Genomic DNA, 21,067 nt, shown 5'->3' on the forward strand with positions numbered 1-21,067 from the left:
TCCTCGCTTTGCTGCCATGTGGAAGAAGTTGGGGCCTTACTTGCTATTTGCCGTTTGGAGAGAAATCAGTAATCCTTCCTAAGAGGTGCTGCTAAGCCACACACAAACAATTCTGGTTTTTTTCCAGAAATCTTCTGTCCTGATTCCAGTCTATTTCTTGGAAGCAACTTTTAAAAGACTATGACTTTCTACCAGTTATATACTGTGCAAAAGTTCCCCACAAAGAATTTGTATCATAAATAAGCCTATGTGACCCATTGTGCTACGTTTGTCTCATGCTGTGTTTAGCATCATTCACCCTAAGCTGAGAATGTATTAAAAAAGTCTATTGAAAAACCCTATTGAAAACAAAAGATCTGTTGAATACAACGTAGTAAATGCAAATGTAAAAAGGCAATGATTTTATTAAATGGTTTAAGTTAAAACTAATTTTTTATTACCTGTCATTTGGTTCTTTCAAAAGTTGGCCAGTTCAGTAATGCGGTCAGTAGGTATGGAAGAGAACATGAGGTTCTGACATTTAGCTTCTGTAGAGTGCATCACTTTGTTCACCACCTCTGAAAAGTTTTCTTCTAGGCAGGTTGCACTTTCATCTTGGTTGCAGTTCTCATATATCTGGTGTTCAATACAGAAACTTCTTTAACTGTAGCTTAGTCAGGAGTTCTCCCACGGCCCCACCAAGGGAGTCCATAGTTAGAACGCTATAAAATGGTGGCAGCTGATGTGTTATTAAAGCTCTAATTTTAATAATGTACAAAGTAGGAAATTTCAAGCTTATTTTAGAGATATCTCTTCTATCATTTTTCACTTTTACACCCTGATGGGGGATTGAATTGCTTAATCCCAAAACAACAGATATCAAGATGTATTATGTTACAGTCTAAACTGAACAGCACTGTCTGTAATGAGCCATGCAAATATAAAACTACAAGCACATAAATACGGATATGTGTGCTGGTTTAAAGGTAAACCAGCAGGGGAAATGAACTCAACTCAAAAGAGAGATTATAAGTCAGAATAACAGTTTAATAAAATAATAAATAAGTACGATTATACAGACAGACAATTCGTTTTAATCCACAAAACCCAAATATAAAACCCAGCACCCTGGGGCATGAACAGAGTGGTGTCCTTTGGGCCCCGAGTCCAAAGTAAAAGGAGAGGGGAAAACCTTTTGGTGAGACTGCTGTTGCAGTCTGGTCAAGAGTGGTGGTTGCAGTCCGGTCGAGAGTGGTGGTTGCAGTCTGGTTGAGTGGTGATCTGCAGTCTTCCTCTGGATCCCACGAGTGGTTAAAAAGGTCCCAAGACTCCAAGATTATATATCCTCCAGTTCAGGCAGGAATGCCCAGTACCTCCCTCAGGGCGGGGGGTTCCTTAATGGGTGTGAGGACAAAAGCAACCTCCTATCTCACAGTCCTCTTAACACCCAGTTTATAGCCTGAGGAGTCAGGCTCTATGTGCAGAAGGTGTAAATGGTTCATTGATACCAGTTTCTGGGAAATGGCATGGAAGGCTATAGAATACACAGTTTTGGGTTACACCCATCCAGTGATGAACTGGTCTCAGCTGTCCTAACTAGGACAATATGTTTGTCTTGATAGTATTATTGCACCTATGTTAAAGGTTTCTATTGTTTTGATTTTGGTTTGGAGGAAAAATTGTATATAATTATTTATTACTTGCTTGATTAGCAACTATAAATACAGCATAAATACAGTGCACTAGATTACCTCACAGGCTGCTGAAACTTGGTACAGCTCAGACCATTTCAGCTTACTGACCACTTCAGTATTACTTTAGCATTATTGTCTGAATCTTTCTCAGTTATGATTTGTGGTGTTTAAGAATGTTATTCTAATTGATCTAAATTCCTTCAAGCATTACATTCAGCTTTTTCTCATGAAAAAATAAAGGACAACATAGTGGAATACTTTCTTTTTATAGTCTAGATTTATTTTTATTTATTGATTTGATTTCTGCAGCACCATTTTGATTTCATAGTGTATAAGGATACTCTAGTGTCTCTTTAAATCACTTGTGAACCTTTTAATAGCACCCTCTGTGCTCACAGAAGCTGCCAGAAATCAGTCAGAGCAGCAGTATGCCCCTAGCTATATCTTGCATGTTTGTGTATTATTTAGTGTGTTTATTTGGGACTCAATTACACTGTGTGGTTTCTTCGTACTGTTTTTGTTGTGGAACAAGTAAAAGACATGTACAACAACCCACAGCTCTATGTACCTTTCAGAATTTAGAATGGTGAAAGCCTAGAAGATTTCAGTACGTACTTCAGTTCATCAGGATTTCTTCTTGTTGATGCTTCTGTTTACATATTCTCCCGCAAAAAACAAAGACACTCTAGGGACTAGTGTTATGAAACCCCACCTACATTGTTCTTTGCATTTCCAGCCCTTCCATCTCTCAAGCCTCATCCTCTTTGAATGCCTGCAAGACAAGAGGAACATGTAGCATGCCTGGAATGTTTCTAAATCCAGGAACTAGTAGACCAAAGATTCCAGAGCCTAGGACCTCACATGGAGAGGGCTCTGTTATTCCTGAACTCCCAGATAGTTTGGAAAGTGTCAGGTTTGGAGCTCGGCTTTTGTCCACATCTATCTAACACATATCTAGTGATAACATACAAGAAATATAAAGATGAAAATAAGGGATATGTGATTCCTTTTTCTCAGTATTGGTTAGCAGCCCTAACTCTGAAGGACAGAAGATTTTTCTCTTCAAACATAACTACATCTTCCCAGAGAATGTGTATTTAATAAAATAGTGATTTCTACCTATTAAATACGGCTAATTAAACTCATAGTTTAGCTATTGAAAGAGGAGGATTCTAAATTAAATAAGAGTCACTATAAGAGCATGAAGTGTCCATCTCAGAGGGACCATGGTTTTTTCCTATTATGTGACTGAGATTTACTCTTTCTAGAACACATAATACAGTGGAAAGAGCCAAGTGTTTGCCCTGTACTTTGGTCCAACACTACAGATGTGTGCAAAGACTGTGGAAGACACAGCCTTCTTTGTGGACTTGATTGTAGTATCACATTTCTTACACCTTATACCCTACAGCCTTTCCTAAGGGTTATAGCTAGAACCTAGAATTCCCATCGTTTTCAGAAAAGTTTTATGGAAATAAACAATTACAGGAGTTCAGGGCAATTACACTTTGCATAAAGCAGGAATTGAGAGGAGTATGTTCTGGGATAGTTTTTATTTAGGTCAATTTCAAGAAAGTATACAGAACTTTATTTTCCATGTTTTTATTAGCTGTACATTCTTCCATATGAAAGACCATAACTACTAGAGAGTCTAAGTATATTTTTCCACTTGTAAAATCCTTAGTGCAAGCTAAAATATCTCCTTTCCTAGACAGATTTTTACCAGTAAAACAGCTGGATACTTGGAAATCATCTGTTTCTGACTGTTAGTGTAAAATAAAGTGGGATAAGCATTACAGAATAAGTCTGGAAACACTCATGTTGTGTAAATTCCTATTTACATTATCTGTTTCCAAAGTGAATTAAAGGCAACAAAGCTCAGCTTTGCCTTGGATTTTTGAGGAAATTTGAAGCTGCCATAACTTTCCAGTCCTTTGACAAGTGTTTGTCAAACAAACTGTTATCTTTTATGACAGGTTAGCTTTCTAACCCATTTTGTTGCTGTAGCAGCAAATGCCAGCCTAGGTGACAGTCAGGGCCTATATGTTGGCATTCCCCCGTGCACACACCTCTGCATTTCCTTTCTTGAGTCAGAGAAATTCCTCCAACACACACCTTCCCATCTGCCAGGGCACAAAGAGCAAATAATGTGGAGGAAGAATTGCCAGTATTGGTAGCATCTGGCTGTTAAATTTGCTTGGCTGTATCATCAGCAATCCAGCTACGAATTTCATCTGTCATACACCAGAATCACATCAGGTCTTCTGCATCCAGGTACTTTAGGGGATGAGATAGTATATGAGTCTCTTAGCAAGAATAATACAAGGCAATTGTACTGTAAAGCAAGATTTTCAAATTGTGACCTGTGAGACATCTCTAGGGCACATGAACAAGATAAGATTCCAACAGTTGGATAGACCTAGGTTGTAGTATCACTCACCAAGTCTTTCATGTTCTGCTAGGCATCACAATATCTAACACCTGCATTTTCAGCTCTTCCAAGCAAATGGATAACACTGTCAACAATATTGTGGAGGTCAGAGAAGGCTACTTAAGTGAAAGTCCATGACATCTTTTGTAACGCATTATAGGCTGAAGAAGAATAATTTGCATGTGCCATGCCAAAAAACAGCTGTCCTCTGAGACATTGAACCATTCACTCATTTGCACTGTGCACAGCGTCTTTCATGCATTTTGTCTGCATGGGCTCCCCTCTCAAGCTGCTGGCATTGTATCCCTTCAGCTAAGGGTGGGCTTCTTTTTAGAGACAGAGAAAGATTCTGTCCCTAATTCTCTTCCATCCCATCCACATCCTGAATCAGATCTCATTCATACAGATGCCCCTTTCCCTACTTCATGCACTGAATTTTTTCTTCTGTGCTTCTAATTCAGCTCTGTTTCTAACAAGAACTGATGTAAGGATTCTTCTTGCCTACCTGCTACTATTGACCCCCGACCTCATTAGAACTGCTAGGAAGAAATTACAGTTTAAGGGTGAAATTTATCTGTCTCAAACATTCAGTTTGGGAAAAGATGAACTGTAATCCTGGAAATAGCTTCTTGTATCTGCAGTAGTGTTAAAGGAACATCATATGAGTAGATCATCCATAAACATATTATTATGATGTTTATTAAAGTTAATCCTTAATGTATGAAGTGTTCCTCTTCTCCTTGTTCTCATGCTGTAACAAAACAGCCCTCCCCACACAAAATTACGTGATTCCCTCTCATTACTCAAGGAGCACATGTGGGTGTTTCAGGTATGCGCTTCATACTCTTCAAACTGGACACCTTAAAAATCTAGTATAGCAGTACTCACAGCTGAAAGAATGGCATTCAGATGATGTTTTTCTTCCAGTGTAAAATGAATTTGCACTGTACAGTTTTCATTACTAGACTAGGCTTTCTTTTCAGACTACATAAACATTCAGTAAAAAAGATTCTCTCCCCTTGCCTTCAGAAATAAACAAAATTTTATGTTTCTAGGTTTTGTGTTTCAGTATCGATTGTTATATTATCTGTATTTGCTTTGCCTGCCCCTTTCCAGAATGACACTGTACTTATCAGATTTTATCATGAACTACTTGGTATTGCCTAAGCAGCTTTGAAAGCAATTTATAAACCAGAGAGAAATATCCAGGAGAGCCTTTATGAATACACAGGGGGATCTTTTCATTACATCTGAAAATTAAAAGTGTTTGTATTGAGATCAAACTAGGGAACTGTGTGCACATGGTTAACATGTTTGTCCATAGAAAAAGAAAATACCAACCAGGAAAGAAAAATCTATGATATACATTAAAAAATCCTAGTTATCTTACAATAAACCCAGTTTTATTAATCGCAGCATTGTGTGTATAAATGTCTATATGAATATGAGTTATTGCACATCACAAAAAGGAGAATAGTCGGATCTCTCAAGTCAGTGCCGTCCCACATAACAATAAAATTAGGTAAAAAATGCTGCAGCATCCTGGCAACAGAATCTCCTTGGAGTTCTGTGATGAGGAGGTGGGATTTTGTGCTCTCATGCATACGTATGAAGGAAAACACATAGAAAGACCTTTGCCAGCTAAAGGAACATCAGGGTGCCTGTCAAATTGCTTTTCTTACTATTCTTTCTCTGTCACCTTCCTGAGTCCCACTCCACTACTTAGGCCTCTCACAGGCCTCCCTTCTCAGGACAGGGCACGAGTGCTGTTGTGAGCTACAGAGGAGAATTGCAACAGTGCTGAATGACCCTTTATTGCAAACTGAGATGCACAGTGTCATCTTCCTGGGGCTTGCTTTCACTCTTCCCATATTTATTTCACTGAAAGTGTGTGTACATTGTGAAACACTTTGGGCTAGCTGTAAGCACTGTACAATTCAAAAGACACTAATTTTTCTGTGAGCTGGCAATGTTTTTGAGAATCCTTCTGGTAGTCTTCCACCCTGTATCTTTTCACTCAACCATGGAAACCCATGGTTCCAGAGGTCTGGAACTGGTCCATACGACCTGCTACACAACACATGAAGAAAGTATTTCTGTACATAATGTAATACTTTTTAAGTATTTCTGCAGGTGCTTAAATTGTCTTCTTTTTGTAAGTCAGCAGCTTGCCTTAGAATATCCTTGAGGTAACCCAGGGAGATGTTGCTATTGGTAATTGTGGTTCCCAGTATATATAATGCTTATATAACAAAATTCTCACATATTCTCTTTAGGTTTTAGAAAGAATTGTTTTCATTTTCACTTTGTTTGGTACTTGCATGGATAAATATCTAAAATGCTGTGAATATCCCCTGGAGATGGATACCCTTGGATTGCAAGGGATAGTTCTCGCCTTTGTTAGTAAACCATGATAATTTTCTGTTCTATTGTCCCGTGTATTTGACTATTCTTAGGAAAACAAAAAAGAAACTGACTTTTTTCTGTTGTTCTATACCAGAATGAAATTAGCTCTTTGTTGCAGCCATTAAACTTGATTGCAGTCCTCTTTCCTAACAGAGAAAAAGAAAGTAAAGAAATAAGTCAAAACTATTCTCTTTCTTTATGAATGCAGAAGCTTTTCTAATTTAGGTGGTTTGGGACACGCAAAATGTTTATTCTAAAAACTGAATCCCTATTTTCTGTTGAGCACGATTAAAGATTTGTAAAAGGACTCCAGTGAATAAAATATCAGCATATATATTTGTGAGAAGAAACTACCCATCTATAGGTAGTTTTAAACTCATGCAGTGGTGACTAACTGTGTGATTCACTGCTCTTAGAAGTCAGTGAATTAATAGAAGTCAGACTTCTATTAATTTCTGTGGGTACTGGATGAATTTGCTCTGTGAACCTCCATTTTGGGGCCTAATCTGGTTTAAGCTTGGGTATATTAATGGATATAGATTCTTCCTGCGTTCACAAGTGTATTACTTCAGTGTTTTAAAGAAAATAAAGCCATGCAAATAGACATCCACTCCTGCATTAAATGAGATTTTGTCAATATTTGCTTTTAATGGCTGTTTGCTTGTGGCAGCTAACATGGAGCATAGTCTACTTTGTCCACAGCATGTCATTTCCAAGTGTTGAGTAAATGGCTAAGGAATTATAAAATTAGTTCTTCAAAATTTAGCCGAAGGGATGCCAGTTTCTACAGCCGTAGAAATACAGTATTCCAGGTATTATTTCATTGCTGAAGTATAACAAATGAGTTGCAAACAGAAGTGTCACAAGACTTTGTTCCAATTTTTAAAAGAAGTATTGTATTAAACCTTTTTTCTATAGCTTTTTTTTTAATTCATATTGAACAGGAAGTACTAAAAAGATATCTTGCAGAAATTGTTTATACAGTATTTTATATGCACACAAATATAATTGTGAATTCAGCAGTAAGCACACAAAGAAAACAACCTGTTAGGGTTTTTTTCTTTTTTCTCCATGTTTACTTTATAACATGCTGCACTTCTATTTATAGGATAATATTTCACAGCACAAGCTGCCCTGTTTCTATGCAGGTTCCTCACCTATAGAAAACGGGTTATTCTGTACCCACAGTCCTACTACATTATCAGTTTAATTTTTCGGCTTCTTTTTTTTGGATGAGGAATAATTCTGTATGTGTGTAACTTATGCAGGCCACTTTCAAGTGATGAAGGGCATTCTCAGTGAATGCACTGTATTCAGTATACATAACTAATTTCTCTGATTTCAGCTAAATAGTCCTAATAAAGCCTTAATGTTGTTGTATATCAAAATATCAAACTTCAGAATAATATTTAGATATTAATCTTTAATAATAGTCATGTATGTCACAATCTGATAAGACTGGAATGTTTACTAAAGAGGATGAGTTATGAGATAGACCAAAACTTCTCCCTCTCAGCAATTGTAAATTCAAAATTAAGGGGCTTTAATTGAGGAAGTGTGGAAAAAAACCAGAAGAAATAACAACCCTTTATTAAAAGATATATGTATGTTGGCAAAAACAGTAACAGAACACACAAAAAACTAGACAGTAATCCTAGGAAAAAAAAAAAAAAAAAAACAAAAGAAAAAGTCTGAATACTTCTCTGTCCTTTAGCGCAGTCCTAATCGTGGCCTGCAGGGGGCGCTGTTGGGTCACTGGAGGTGCAGGGCCTGCAGTTCCCTGTGTTGACCTGCAGGGGGCGCTGTCGGGCTCTGGCGGTCACCACGGGGAGGGGTCTGGGGGGGGTCTCGGGTCGCGGGAGAAGCCGAAAAGAAAATGGGGACCCTTCCCCCAATGGGAGAAAAGCAGAAGGAAAAGCAGTTCACCCCTACGGGACTCACTGTTCCCAGATGACGGTGTTCCAAGGCTCTCCCCTCCTCTCCCAGTGAGCACAGACCTTTCATTCATCATTCATGGCCAGTCTTCGCGAACGAAGATTTGGGAAAGGTCTTCACCCTTTGAGCCTGCGCAGTGGATTTTTTAGGTGAGACACAGTGTGCGCTGAACTGAGCCCACCCTTTAATCCTGAGGTTCATCTGCCGGGGCTGAGTGAGCTTGGATGGTGGCAGCGAGGTCCTCAGGACGTAGGTTTGTTTAGAGTGACCTTCTCTTAGATGGATAGCCTTACAGGGCTGACGAGCTCCATCTGCCCGGAGAAGTTCCCTGACCGGGAATCGAACCCGGGTCTCGGTGGTGAGAGTGCCGCATCCTGACCACTAGACCACCAGGGGTCCTCAAGCACAAACCTCTCCGATGAAAAAACCCAGTAGGTCCCGGCTGGAGTAACGAGGCAGTGGCGGCGCAAGACCGGTGGTCAGGCCTCACCAGGACGAAAGAACCAGAAAGACTGGCTCCCAGGCTTTTCCTCCAGAAATGCCCGGACACAGTCCCTGTCTCCATCCCGGTGAGAGAACTCCATGGTCTAACCTGTCCTCTGTCCAGGTGGCCAGCTCTCCCCAAATCTCCAAAACCTTCCCCCCCTCACCTCAGCATTCGATGGGCCATTAGCATGGAATGCAGCCTGGCCAGCCATTTGTTTTGTAAGGCTAATTGATTCCCTTCCCCCTTCCCTATTCAAACTCTGTTTCTCTTACAGGAAAGCAGAGAAAGAAAAATTTCTCTCTCAGATTTATAACCTATAACAATGTATATCATCAGTTATAAGTAAACCATAAATTTGTGGATAATGGTTTATATTTTGGAGTAGGGACTATTGGAGTAGGGATCATATTTTGTCCATATTATCAGGTTACAGGAAGGTTATGGGAGTATAACCACATATCACTGGCTTTTAACTGTTGGTCATACTTTGTCTTTCAGTCAATAAATCAGGTTATAAAATAGTTGTATTTGGAAGAAAAATTAATATGACTGCATTGGTTGCTGTTATTGCTGTTATCAGTGACCTGCATAATGAGACTACCTGCTCACGTGGAAGGTAAAAACTAAGCTCATGGATTTTTTTAAGATTAGTTGCTGACAAATGTAACTTGGGGCTTCCTGTGCTCTTCTCCAGGTACTCTTTCAGTCTGAAATTTTTGGGGAAAAAAACCCTTGTCATACCTTCCAGCACCTGTTAGCTCTAAATATGATTTCATGTTCAACATCTAGCCTCCTTTTCTCTTAGCTATGCTGACATATCTGTCTCTGTGGGGGCTGTAATGGTAAAATAATGGGTGGTCTATAACTGCAACAACTCCCAAGTTAACTCAGAAGCAGGGAATAACCTTTTATGGGTGAGCTTGAAAATCCTGAGCCTTAGTGTACTGCAGCTGCATATAGAGAGAGGATGAAATCTTGGCTTCACTATACATAAGTGGCAAAGATCCCACTGCCTTCTTCAGCAGAGCCAAGATTTCACTAATTGAGTATTTGAAGTAGTAATCCCTCTCAAAGGCTGACTTGTGCAGTGGCACTGGCAGAGCAGCAGCTATCCTATTGCAAGCTTTTTCCTCAAAGCTGATGAGCTGGAAGCAGCACCTCCTGCCAGCCTCTGATAAGAGGCACTGATTGAGGAGTGTTGTTTCAGGGTACAAGAAACAGCAGCACAGCTAAAGTGAAACTCAAAGTGGTAGGATGACTTTCAACATAGAGGCTGATTAAAAGTACTATAGAGAGGGCATATTTCAATTAAATTTGATTTGAAACAAATATATGTTGTTCAACAGAATTAGTAAGGAGACAGGTGAGAGTGACACAACAATCTTAAAGGTCTTTTCCAACCTAAATGATTCTATGATGAGAAACGAATGCAGCAGGTAGAGTTTAAGAAACATGAGAATAAGAACATTCTACTTAAGATTTATATTTATATGGAGTCACTTTTAGTCTTTGTACTTCCTCATTCTTATTCACATTAGTGGTCTTACAATAACCTGTCCATCTCCATTTTACAGATGGTGATACTGAAAGAAATGATTGGTGAGGATAAGACATACCGGTTCAAATTAGCCTTGAAATGTGACTGCCTCAGAGGGAATTCTTACTCTTCCTTACCGCCTCTATGCTTCCCTGCACCCCTCCAGTGCTTGTGAGGCCACAAAGGATGATGACTCAAGGAGCTAATCCAGAAGGTATGTAAGCCCCCACAACTGAGTACTTCTGCCAGTTTAGCCCCTGGCTCTGTGAGGTCAGACCTATCCCAAGAAAAGCAAAAATAAGCTCATGGGAGAATAAGGTGGGAGCAGGGCAGCTCTTATACCAGCAGTTTGTTGGCCGATCACTTTTGCCATAACATAAAACCTCACTCTTAGTTATTCAGAACTTGGCTTCAGATATTCATGACTTTATCCAGACAATATCCCATCTGATTGCAGAGAGAACTGCAGGTGTCCAGGACTTTTGAAAAGAGACTCAGTGTCTGAAGCACAACATCTGGAATTAGAAGCTTCTCTTGAATATTTGAATCTTTGTGATTCACTCAGAAACAAGCCAGTGGCACAGTCTGAAACAGATCTGCTACCTCCTGCCTCTCAGCCACATTCCCTGTGCAGTAATGTTCCTGCCAGACCCTGCCATCTCGCACGTACTTTGTGACTCATTCTGGCCCTAAAATTATTTGCACCTGGTGTTTTATTAACAGTGTAATAATGGTTAAAAATATGGCCTTCAGAAGAGTTTGTTTAAACCACAATTATATTCTTATCACAAATCTCCAAGCTTTTATCCTTTGTATGTTCCCGAGTACCTGTAGTCTTCTGTGACATTTTGCCCTTGACTCTGTTTAGCAGCAACTGGGCTCAGATGCATACATATGGGGTGGATGTACCTTTCATCTTCCTTACCTCTAGTTCCTAGTTGGTATTGCCCAGTGTATTCTTTTTTATGACCATTAAATTCAACTTTAAAATTTCATGCTTCCACAAAGCTCTCCTCTTGTGCTTCTCAGGAAAGATTCCTCACTGTTTTTTTTTAGTTTCTGTTCTATGTTGCTAAGTCAGACCAAATATCTTTAGAGTTGGAACATTTTCTGTGTGCTTTCCTAGAAGAAGAAAGGCACCAGCAGCCCTCATTAATATTATTAATATTACTACTGCCATGGTTTTCTTTTAACTCGTACTTCCTTTTACAACGTAATCAATTCCCTGTGTATGGGTTTTGTGTATCTTTTGGCATGAAATTAGGCAGAGCTCTGTTTGTGAATGTGACACACATATCCCAGAAACTGAATGACAGACATAAGCTGACCAGCTAGCCAGCTAGAAATTTCTCTGATAGAGTAGCCATTTAGGATACTTTGGTGATAAAGGCATAATATTTACAAAGAAACATGCCTGCATTATGAAAATATTGTCAGTCTTGTGGGCCTTAAAATGAACATAGCATGTATGCTTGTTTCACTCCTTCCCCTCTAAATGTGTTTGGAGCTGGTAGTTGGACATCACAAGGCCAATTCCAACTTTTTTTCCAGGAGAAGGCCTGAGAGCCACTAAGCGCTGCAGAATCATACCCTTTGCTTGCTACTCTGCTCTCCAATAGAACTTGCTTCTTTTCTTCATGGCCTCTGTCCTGGGCATTTTTATTGTCTTCTGTGAAGGGAGATTTGTGGACTTGAAATCACTGTGGCTGAAGAAGGATCTGAACTTTCTCAATTCATAAGTGCTCTAGGCCTGAGGCTGGATACATAAGTTACCTGTGCCACCAGGAACAAGGTCTGAAAAGGACAAAAAATGCAATTGCATTTTGTGAAGGATCTCATTCTGTCAGCTTCAGTTTGGTGTTTTTGAATAACATTTACTGAGCAGGGCTTACATGTCACTGTCCAAGTTTCTAGGTCTCGTGGTGACTGTGCAGTGCTTGCCTGATCTGATGGCAGCAGTCACAAAGGAGGTAGTATTTATGGGACTCCAGAGCCCAAAAACTAATTTATAACACATAGACACCGTGTAGATGAAGGGTCATAGATAGGGACTTAAACCCCAAGCATTCCTAAATCTGATTCTGATTGCTCAAGTTCATCTAACTAAGGCTGCAAAAGATAGCAGGCAGAATAGATGAAAGCAGAATCCAGGATATTCTCTGGACTAAACTCTTCTCCTCAAAACCCCACTTCAGCAAATCTTGTATATGTAGGTCTGAGTGCTTAAGTTCTCTCAGTTACTTTAACAGCCTGTTTGGCTAATGTAGGGATTTGTTGCTTTACATATGTATCAAATTAGATTCTTTCTTCTAAGATATTTTCTGTTTCTGATTTTGGTTCCCAAGGACATTAAAGAAAAATAAAAACATCAGTAGGTCCAGGCTGTCCACTGATCTGATCCAATGAGGGAAAACTCCGGGTATCATCCAAGTGGGGCATAATTTATTCCTAGCATTTCAACCTTTAGCACTTCAAAGAGGAGACGAAAGAAATTTTTGGAAGGAAGTATGATTTCATTGAATATAACTGATTCATTTTCGACTGGAGTACCTGAATAACCAGCCTCAGCTGGAAAGTTTTTGGAGTGACATTTCACATACTGGAGTGTCATACTTTTATAATGCTAAGAAGTCTTTGTTAAGTGATCTAAAAATATCTTTGAGGATAAGGATTGGGTTTGGGATGAGGCTTCAGAGACAAAATATGTACATATTTGATTAGATTTTTCTTTATGGGGCAACATTTTTTAAAGCGAAGTGAAATTTGATGCTCTTCTATCTTCTGTAGCTGAAGCCAGTGAAGTCAGATCCCTTCTGTCAATCATAAGTGATGGGGAGTTCATTCTTTTCACAGTTTTGTGGACCACAGCTAGTGTATCCACAGCTCTGGGGAGCCTTGACCTTTACCATCAAACAAATAGTTCCTTTCTATGACAATGCCTGACCTAAACCTGCAGAAATAGCTGGAAATGGAGATGAAATCATTAATATTATTTGCTGATCATGGATGAACAGGAAGCCCATCTTTATTCTAAGAGTTGTAGTTCCCTCCTATTTTTTACTGTGGTTTTGGGGTTTTTTTTTGATTTTAATTTTGTAGAAAATACACAGTACACTGTAATGAAGAAAAAGAAATATTGTTCTGGATTCCTAAACAATTACACCAGTCCTGGTAATGGCAAACATCAAAACTATCAGGGAATGCTGAAAGAGAAGAGTCATCATATATTCTTTCCCTTGCATTTCTTGAGTTACTAGCTGTGTGTCTATTTCACAAGGACAAAGGCATTCTTTATTTTATAGGTTCAAAATGAATTATTATAATATGTGACTTTACTGGTCTTGGGACAATGATTAACGTGTGATAAGCTCTGCTGAGAGCAAAAATACTGGGTTGTTAACAGTTTGCAAACTGTGTGCCTCTAGAGTTTACAGTAAGATATTGGATGTCTGCCATGAAGTGTTTAAGAATAGCTGAGCAAAATCCTGCCAATTAAAGTCAATGTAACTTTGCCACTTAGTGCAGCAGGTTGTGTTTTCGTGCACTGGGGAGGGTTACTGTGAAGAATTTTGAGCAAAATCAATTATTTTTAATAATGAAAAACCTGTTTTTCTCTCATTCAAGATCCTAACCTAAAAGTCATCTTGGTAGTGACCTCACGATAAAATCTTGTTTACAAATCTTGTGACCACTGAAAAAGTGTAAAGGCATTTAAACTTAATAAAAAGTCTTCATTAAAAATGTAGGAATGTGAGAAAAGATTATCACTCATTATCTCCTCTCTAGGGGACAAGACTGGCCACCACCCTACATTCCAGTCCAGTTACTTGTTTTGGAGAATCTCACTCCCCTGACTTTCCCCCCTGCATGGAAAGTGTCTAACAAAAAATCCAAATCAAAACAAAACAACCACACAAACAAATGAAAAAAAAAAAAACAACAAAACCAAACCAAACAAAACAAACCACCAATAGAAAGTTTCTAAGATACTTCATGTTTTCAGTAGCCAACCAGATGTGTCCAACCAGTGTGCTACATGGTTGGCAGGACACAGATGCCTAGCTGAAGAACCAACTATTTGTCTTTGACTTCCTTAGTTTTTAGCTTTCACAGTTTTTCTCTGTTCTCGTTTCAGTCTTGGTGATTTTATATTTTTATATTTTAATTTTTTATATTTTTGTATATTTTAAATGCCTTTGGTGACTTAAATCCATTTGGGTCAGATTTTTCTCTTTAATACCAGTTTTCTCTGTCAATAGAAAAAGAAATATCTACATCAGAAGCTGACAAATTCTCTCCTTTTCATAGCTGCCATTGCCCATGAAATGACAGAGTGCTTGTCTACTCCAGTTCTTAACATGCTTGTATTTCTGTATCAGAAGCCACTGTCACTTGTTGACCAGCTATACAGAATAGCTGCTGAGAATGAGAATGCTGCATTTGAGAAAAGCCAATCTTCTCATCTTTACATACAGTTCGTGGTAGACCCTTGTGCTCTGAAAATGCTTTCAAAATTGAGGGAAAAGTGCATTCTGAAAGCTACAGGCTATAAATTGTCGAGTCTTCCCCTTCTAAATCAAAAAGTCTGGGGAAGTGCTGGTAGAACAGTGCAACTCTAAAGGAAGCAGTATTCCTTTAATTTAAGTGAATTACTAGAGAGAAATTCACTTTGCTGATCAAATAGTTTTGCAAGCAGCAGTTAGAGATGATGCAGTACTTTTCTACAGGGATGGATCCTTCATGTTTTTCATAGCTGTCTCTGTCCCTGTGAGCAGAGGGGATCAGGGAGCATTTTCACAAGAACAGCTGCCCTGCAAGGCCTAATCAGCTGACCAAGGGGTCGAGCTGAGGTCGACCGGGAGATTTAAACTGCTTCAGGAAGTGGAGGCAACCCGGAGCATGGTGAACAGGGGTGGGCAAGGCAGTGAGGTTGTGGCACGGCAGTTTGCACAGGCAGGGTGAGCCAGAAGGGCACAGCCACCCTCCCAGCTCTCTCTGGTGGGTTGTGTAGCCGTGGTTTGTTGTTGTTTTGTTTGGGGGTTGGTTTGTTTGGTTGGTTTGTTGTGTTGGGTTTTTTTGCTGCAGCTCAACTCGACCTAGCGATGGTTTCCAAACAAGCGAAAGCTGTTGCTGCTGCTCTCAGAGGGAGTGTGCTAACCCAGACGGAACCCCCCAGGAAGGACACAGCTGTTCAGATCACTGGCTGCAGTGTCTGAGCCTGGTGTCAGTACCAGAGGACAGTGTGAGAGATACCTGCAACGATGTGAGCAGGTGAATGATTTGCTGTGTCTAGTGGCAGAGCTCAAGGAAGAAGTGGAGAGGCTAAGAAGTATTAGGGAGAGTGAAAGGGAAATAGACTGGTGGAGTCATACCCTTTCAACCCAAAAGAAGTCCAGCAGAAGACAGTGGACTTCCTCCATCTGCCCCTCCATCAGGCAGATGGAGCAAACCAAGTAGATGGGAAGGAATGGAAACAGATCCCTGATTGGAGAGGTAAAGGAATCCCCTCCCAACCCCCACCAGCTTCCACAGTGCCCTTAAAGAACAGGTATGAGGCCCTGGACCCAGAGAGTCAGGCAGAGGGCAGTCAAGAAGAGGATCTGTCTGGAGAGTCTCCCGGTTGTACCCCATCTACCTGACGGATTACAACCACAGCTATAAAGAAAAAAAAGAAGGGTAGTTGTAGTTGGTGACTCCCTTCTGAGGGGAACTGAAGGTCCTATATGCCAACCAGACCCATCCCACAAGGAAGTCTGCTGCCTTCCTGGGGCCCAGGTGAGGGATATTAGTAGGAAACTCCCTGAGCTAATCCGGTCCTCTGATTATTATCCACTGCTGGTGGTCCAGGCTGGTAGTGATGCCATTAGTGAAAGAGGCACCAGGCTAATTAAAAAGGACTTCAAGGCACTGTGTTGATTAGTTAATGGGACAGGAGCACAGGTGGTATCCACCTCAGTTCCTGGAGTAGGAGGGATGAATGAGGAGAGGGGTAGAAAAACCTATCTTATCAATAGGTGGCTAAAGGATTGGTGCCACTTGGCAGAATTTTGGTTTTTTGACCATGGGGCAAATTCTATGATACCTAGCCTGCTAGAGTCAGATGTGCTTCATCTATCTAGCAAGGACAAAAGGACTCTAGCCCATAAGTTGTCAGGGCTGATCAGGAGGGCTTTAAACTAGGTTTGAAGGGGGAAGGGGTTGAAACTAGGCTCTCCAGAGATGAGCCTAAGTGTGGAAAGCCAGAGTTAGAAGTGAAATCAGCAGCCCAGCTGAAGTGCATGAACACCAATGCACACAGCATGGGTAACAAACAAGAGGAGCTGGAAGCCATTGTGCAGCAGGAAAGCTGTGATGTAGTCGCCATCACAGAAACATGGTGGGATGACTCGCATGACTGGAGTGCTACCATGGGTGGCTACAAGCACTTTAGAAGGGATAGGTGAGGTAGGAGAGGTGGAGGAGTCTCTGTATGTTAGAGACTCTCTTGACTCTGTAGAACTTGAAGTCATTAATGACAAGGTTGAGTGTCTGTGGATCAGACTCAGGGGGAAGGCCAGCAAGGCTGATATCATGGTGGGAGTCTGTTACAGACCACCCAACCAGGATGATGAGGGTGATGAATTATTCTACAAGCAGCTGGCAGATGTCTCAAAATCACCAGCCCTTGTTTTTGTGGGTGACTTTAACCTGATGGATGTCTGCTGGAAACTCAACACAGCAGAGAAGAGGCAATCTAGGAGAATCCTAGAGTGTATAGAGGATAATTTCCTGCTCCAGCTGGTAAATGAGCCTACCAGGGTGGGGCCCCTGCTGTTCATTAACAGAGAGGGGCTGGTGGGAGATGTGGTGATCAGAGGCCATCTGGGGCACAGTGACCATGAAATAATGAAGTTTTCAATACTCAGGGGCGCAAAGAGGGCCGTCAATAAAACCTCTACCCTGGACTTCTGCAGGGCAGATTTCAGCCAACTCAGAAGACTGGTTCAGAGGGTACCTTGGGAAACAGCCTCTGAAAACAAAGGGGTCCAGGAGGGATGGACATGCTTCAAGAAGCAAGTCTTGAACACACAGGAGCAGGCTGTCCCAGTGTGCCGAAAGGCGAGCTGATAGGGAAGACGGCCAGCCTGGCTGAACAGAGAGATTTGGAAGGAAATTAGGGGAATAAAGAGAGTTTGCCGACTATGGACAAAAAGGCTGGCTACTCATGAAGAGTTTAGGAATATAGTTAGGTCATGTAGAAAGAAAATTAGAGAGAAAAAGGCACAGTTTGAACTCAACCTAGCCACTTCTGTTAGGGATAACCAGAAGTGCTTCTACAAATACATCAACAGCAAAAGCAGGGGCAAGGAAAACCTTCATTCTTTGTTGGACATGGCAGGGAACATAATCATCAAAGATGAGGGAAAGCCTGAGGTACTCAACACCTTCTTTGCCTCAGTTTTCAACAATAAGACAAGTTGTCCTCAGGACAACTGGCCTCTGGAGCTGGTAGACAGAGACAGGAAGATGAATAGCCAGCCCCCCTGTAATCCAGGAGGAAACAGTTAGCGACCTGCTGAGCCACTTGGATCCCCACAAGTCTATGGGACCAGATGGGATCCACCCAAGGGTGATGAGGGAGCTGGTGGAAGAGCTCACCAAGCCACTCTCCATCATTTACCAACAGTCCTGGCTCACTGGGGAGGTCCCAGATGATTGGAAGTTGGTGAACATCATGCCAATCCACAAAAAAGGCTGCAAGGAGGACCCAGGAAACTATAGGCCTCTCAGCCTGACCTCAGTGCCTGGCAAACTTATGGAGCAGATCATCCTCAGTGCAATCACACAGCACCTACAGGATGGACAAGGGATCAGATCCAGCTAGCCCAGGTTTAGAAAGGACAGGTCCTGTCTGACCAACCTGATCTCCTTTTATGACCGGGTGACCCGCCTGGTGGATGAGGGGAAGGCTGTGGATGTGGTCTGTCTGGACTTCAGCAAGGCCTTTGACACAGTCTCCCAAAGCATTCTCCTGGAAAAGCTGTCAGCCCATGGCTTGGACAGGGGCACTCTGTGCTGGGTTAGGAACTGGCTGGAGGGCCGGGCCCAGAGAGTGGTGGTGAACGGGGCTGCATCCAGTTGGCAGCCGGTCACTAGTGGTGTCCCCCAGGGATCAGTGTTGGGCCCATTTCTATTTATAATATCTTCACTGATGATCTGGATGAGGGGATTGAGTGTACCATTAGCAAATTTGCAGATGACACCAAGATGGGGGGGGGGTGTTGATCTGCTGGAAGGCAGGAGGGCTCTTCAGAGGCACCTGGAGAAGCTGTGGAGAGATGATCTAATTCCAGTGGGACGAGGTTCAACAAGACCAAGTGGAGGGTCCTGCACTTTGGCCACAACAACCCCAAGCAGCACTACAGGCTGGGGACAGAGTGGCTGGAGAGCAGCCAGGCAGAGAGGGAGCTGGGAGTTTGGATTGACAGGAAGCTGAACATGAGCCAGCAGTGTGCCCAGGTGGCCAAGAAGGCCAATGGCATCCTGGCCTGGATCAGGAACAGTGTGGCCAGCAGGACCAGAGAAGTGATTCTTGCCCTGTACTCAGTGCTGGTGAGGCCACACCTTGAGTACTGTGTCCAGTTCTGGGCCCCTCAGTTCAGGAAGGATATTGAGGTGCTGGAGCAGGTCCTGAGAAGAGCAACAAGGCTGGTGAAGGGACTCAAGCACAAGTCCTGTGAGGAGAGGCTGAGGGAGCTGGGATTGTTCAGCTTGGAGAAGAGGAGGCTCAGGGGAGACCTCATCACTCTCTACAACTACCTGAAAGGAGGTTGTAGAGAGGTGGGCATCGGTCTCTTCTCCCAGTCAACCAGCAGTAGGACAAGAAGGCATGGTCTCAAGCTGTGTCAGGGGAGCTTTAGATTGGATGTTAGGAAGAAATTTTTTACAGAGAGAGTAATCAGACATTGGAATGGGCTGCCCAGGGGCATGATGAATTCACCATCCCTGGAGGTTTTTAAGATGAAACTGGATATGGCACTTAGTGCCATGGGCTATTAACTATGGCAGTGTTGTATCAAGGGTTGGACTTGATGATCTTGGAGGTAATTTCCAACCTGATTGATTCTATGATTCTATGATAGATACCTGGTGGGAGGGAATGAAGAGGGAGACGGACTCTTCTCTGTGGTGCCCAATGACAGCACAAGAGGCAGTGGGTACAAACTGAAACACATGAAAATCACTCTGAACACAAGAAAGTTTTATTTGACTCCCTGCCAAGTCCCAAGACCCAAGACCCAACACAGAAACCTCCGGCAAAGAGCAAAAGAAAAAAGCTATGAAAAATCCAGACTAGCTGAACTATATTAAAATAAATGTATTTACGTATATTACAGTTATATACAGTTGAAATACTATATACAATCCCAAAAGGGAAAGGGAAAGGAAGGGGAAGGGAAAAAAAACCAAAAAAACTGAACAGATATACACAATCAAAAAAACCCCTCAGTATCTAGCAAACTAAACAATTAGCAAAAGAATATCTTACTACTTTCCTTGGGATAGCACAGTTGCCCAAACTCTGCCGCCACGCTACCGGACTCCAGATCAGCAGAAAACAACAGGCCCCTTAGGCCCAGCCAGGCCCCAGCTCCCCAAGAGAAGTGAGACTGGCTGCGGGGAATCTGCTGTCTCCAAACCTAACTGGAAGGGAAGAGAGGAAGAGGCTTCTCTCTCTGTCTATTTATATGTTTGGATTACATAAGGGAATAGGATGGAATACTTCCTTCCTTCCTTCCTGGCGACCTGGAAGAAAGGACTAAACTCAAAACCATCACAACTGTCAAGCACAGAAATGGATTTCCCAGAAAGGGTGTGGAGTTTCCATCAGTGTAGATACTCAAAACCCAACTGGACATAGTCCTGGGCAACCTGTTGCAGCCAATCCTGCTTGACCACGGGACATGGATTAGTTATTTCACGATGTCCCTCCCTGTCTTTAATTTTTCCAACAGTGACAGAGACTCAGAGCAGACTTTTTTCAAGTGTATAATTTTTTTAAAAGTACAAAAGAAATATCAGAATACATACTTTAATTTCACCAGCACTGACAAATACTGGCTGCTGTAAAATTCAGGATGTTTTCTTTGTCCATAATTGAGTTCCATGTTATTGTGAATTCTGTACTTTGGTACCAATGTTACTTTAGATTCATGGTAACGTGGCTTTGAGGGATTGTCTCAATTTGAAGAGACTGGAATGTTTGCTAAAGAGGATGAGTTATGCGACAAACCAAACTCCTCTCTCTCAGCAATTGTAAATTCAAATTAAGGGGCTTTAATCGAGGAATTGTGGAAAAAACCAGAAGAAATAACAATCCCTTATTAAAAGATATATGTATGTTGGCAAGAACAGTAACAGAACACACAAAAAACCTAGACAATAGTCCTGTACCCAAAAGTCCCCTTCAAACAAAAGAAAAAGTCTGAATACTTCTCTGTCTTTAGCGCAGTCCTAATCGTGGCCTGCAGGGGGCGCTGTTGGGTCACTGGAGGTGCAGGGCCTGCAGATCCCTGTGTTGACCTGCAGGGGGCGCTGTCGGGCTCTGGCGGTCACCA

This window comes from Pseudopipra pipra, chromosome Z (genome assembly GCF_036250125.1).
Source record: "Pseudopipra pipra isolate bDixPip1 chromosome Z, bDixPip1.hap1, whole genome shotgun sequence".
NCBI classification, from domain to species: domain Eukaryota; kingdom Metazoa; phylum Chordata; class Aves; order Passeriformes; family Pipridae; genus Pseudopipra; species Pseudopipra pipra.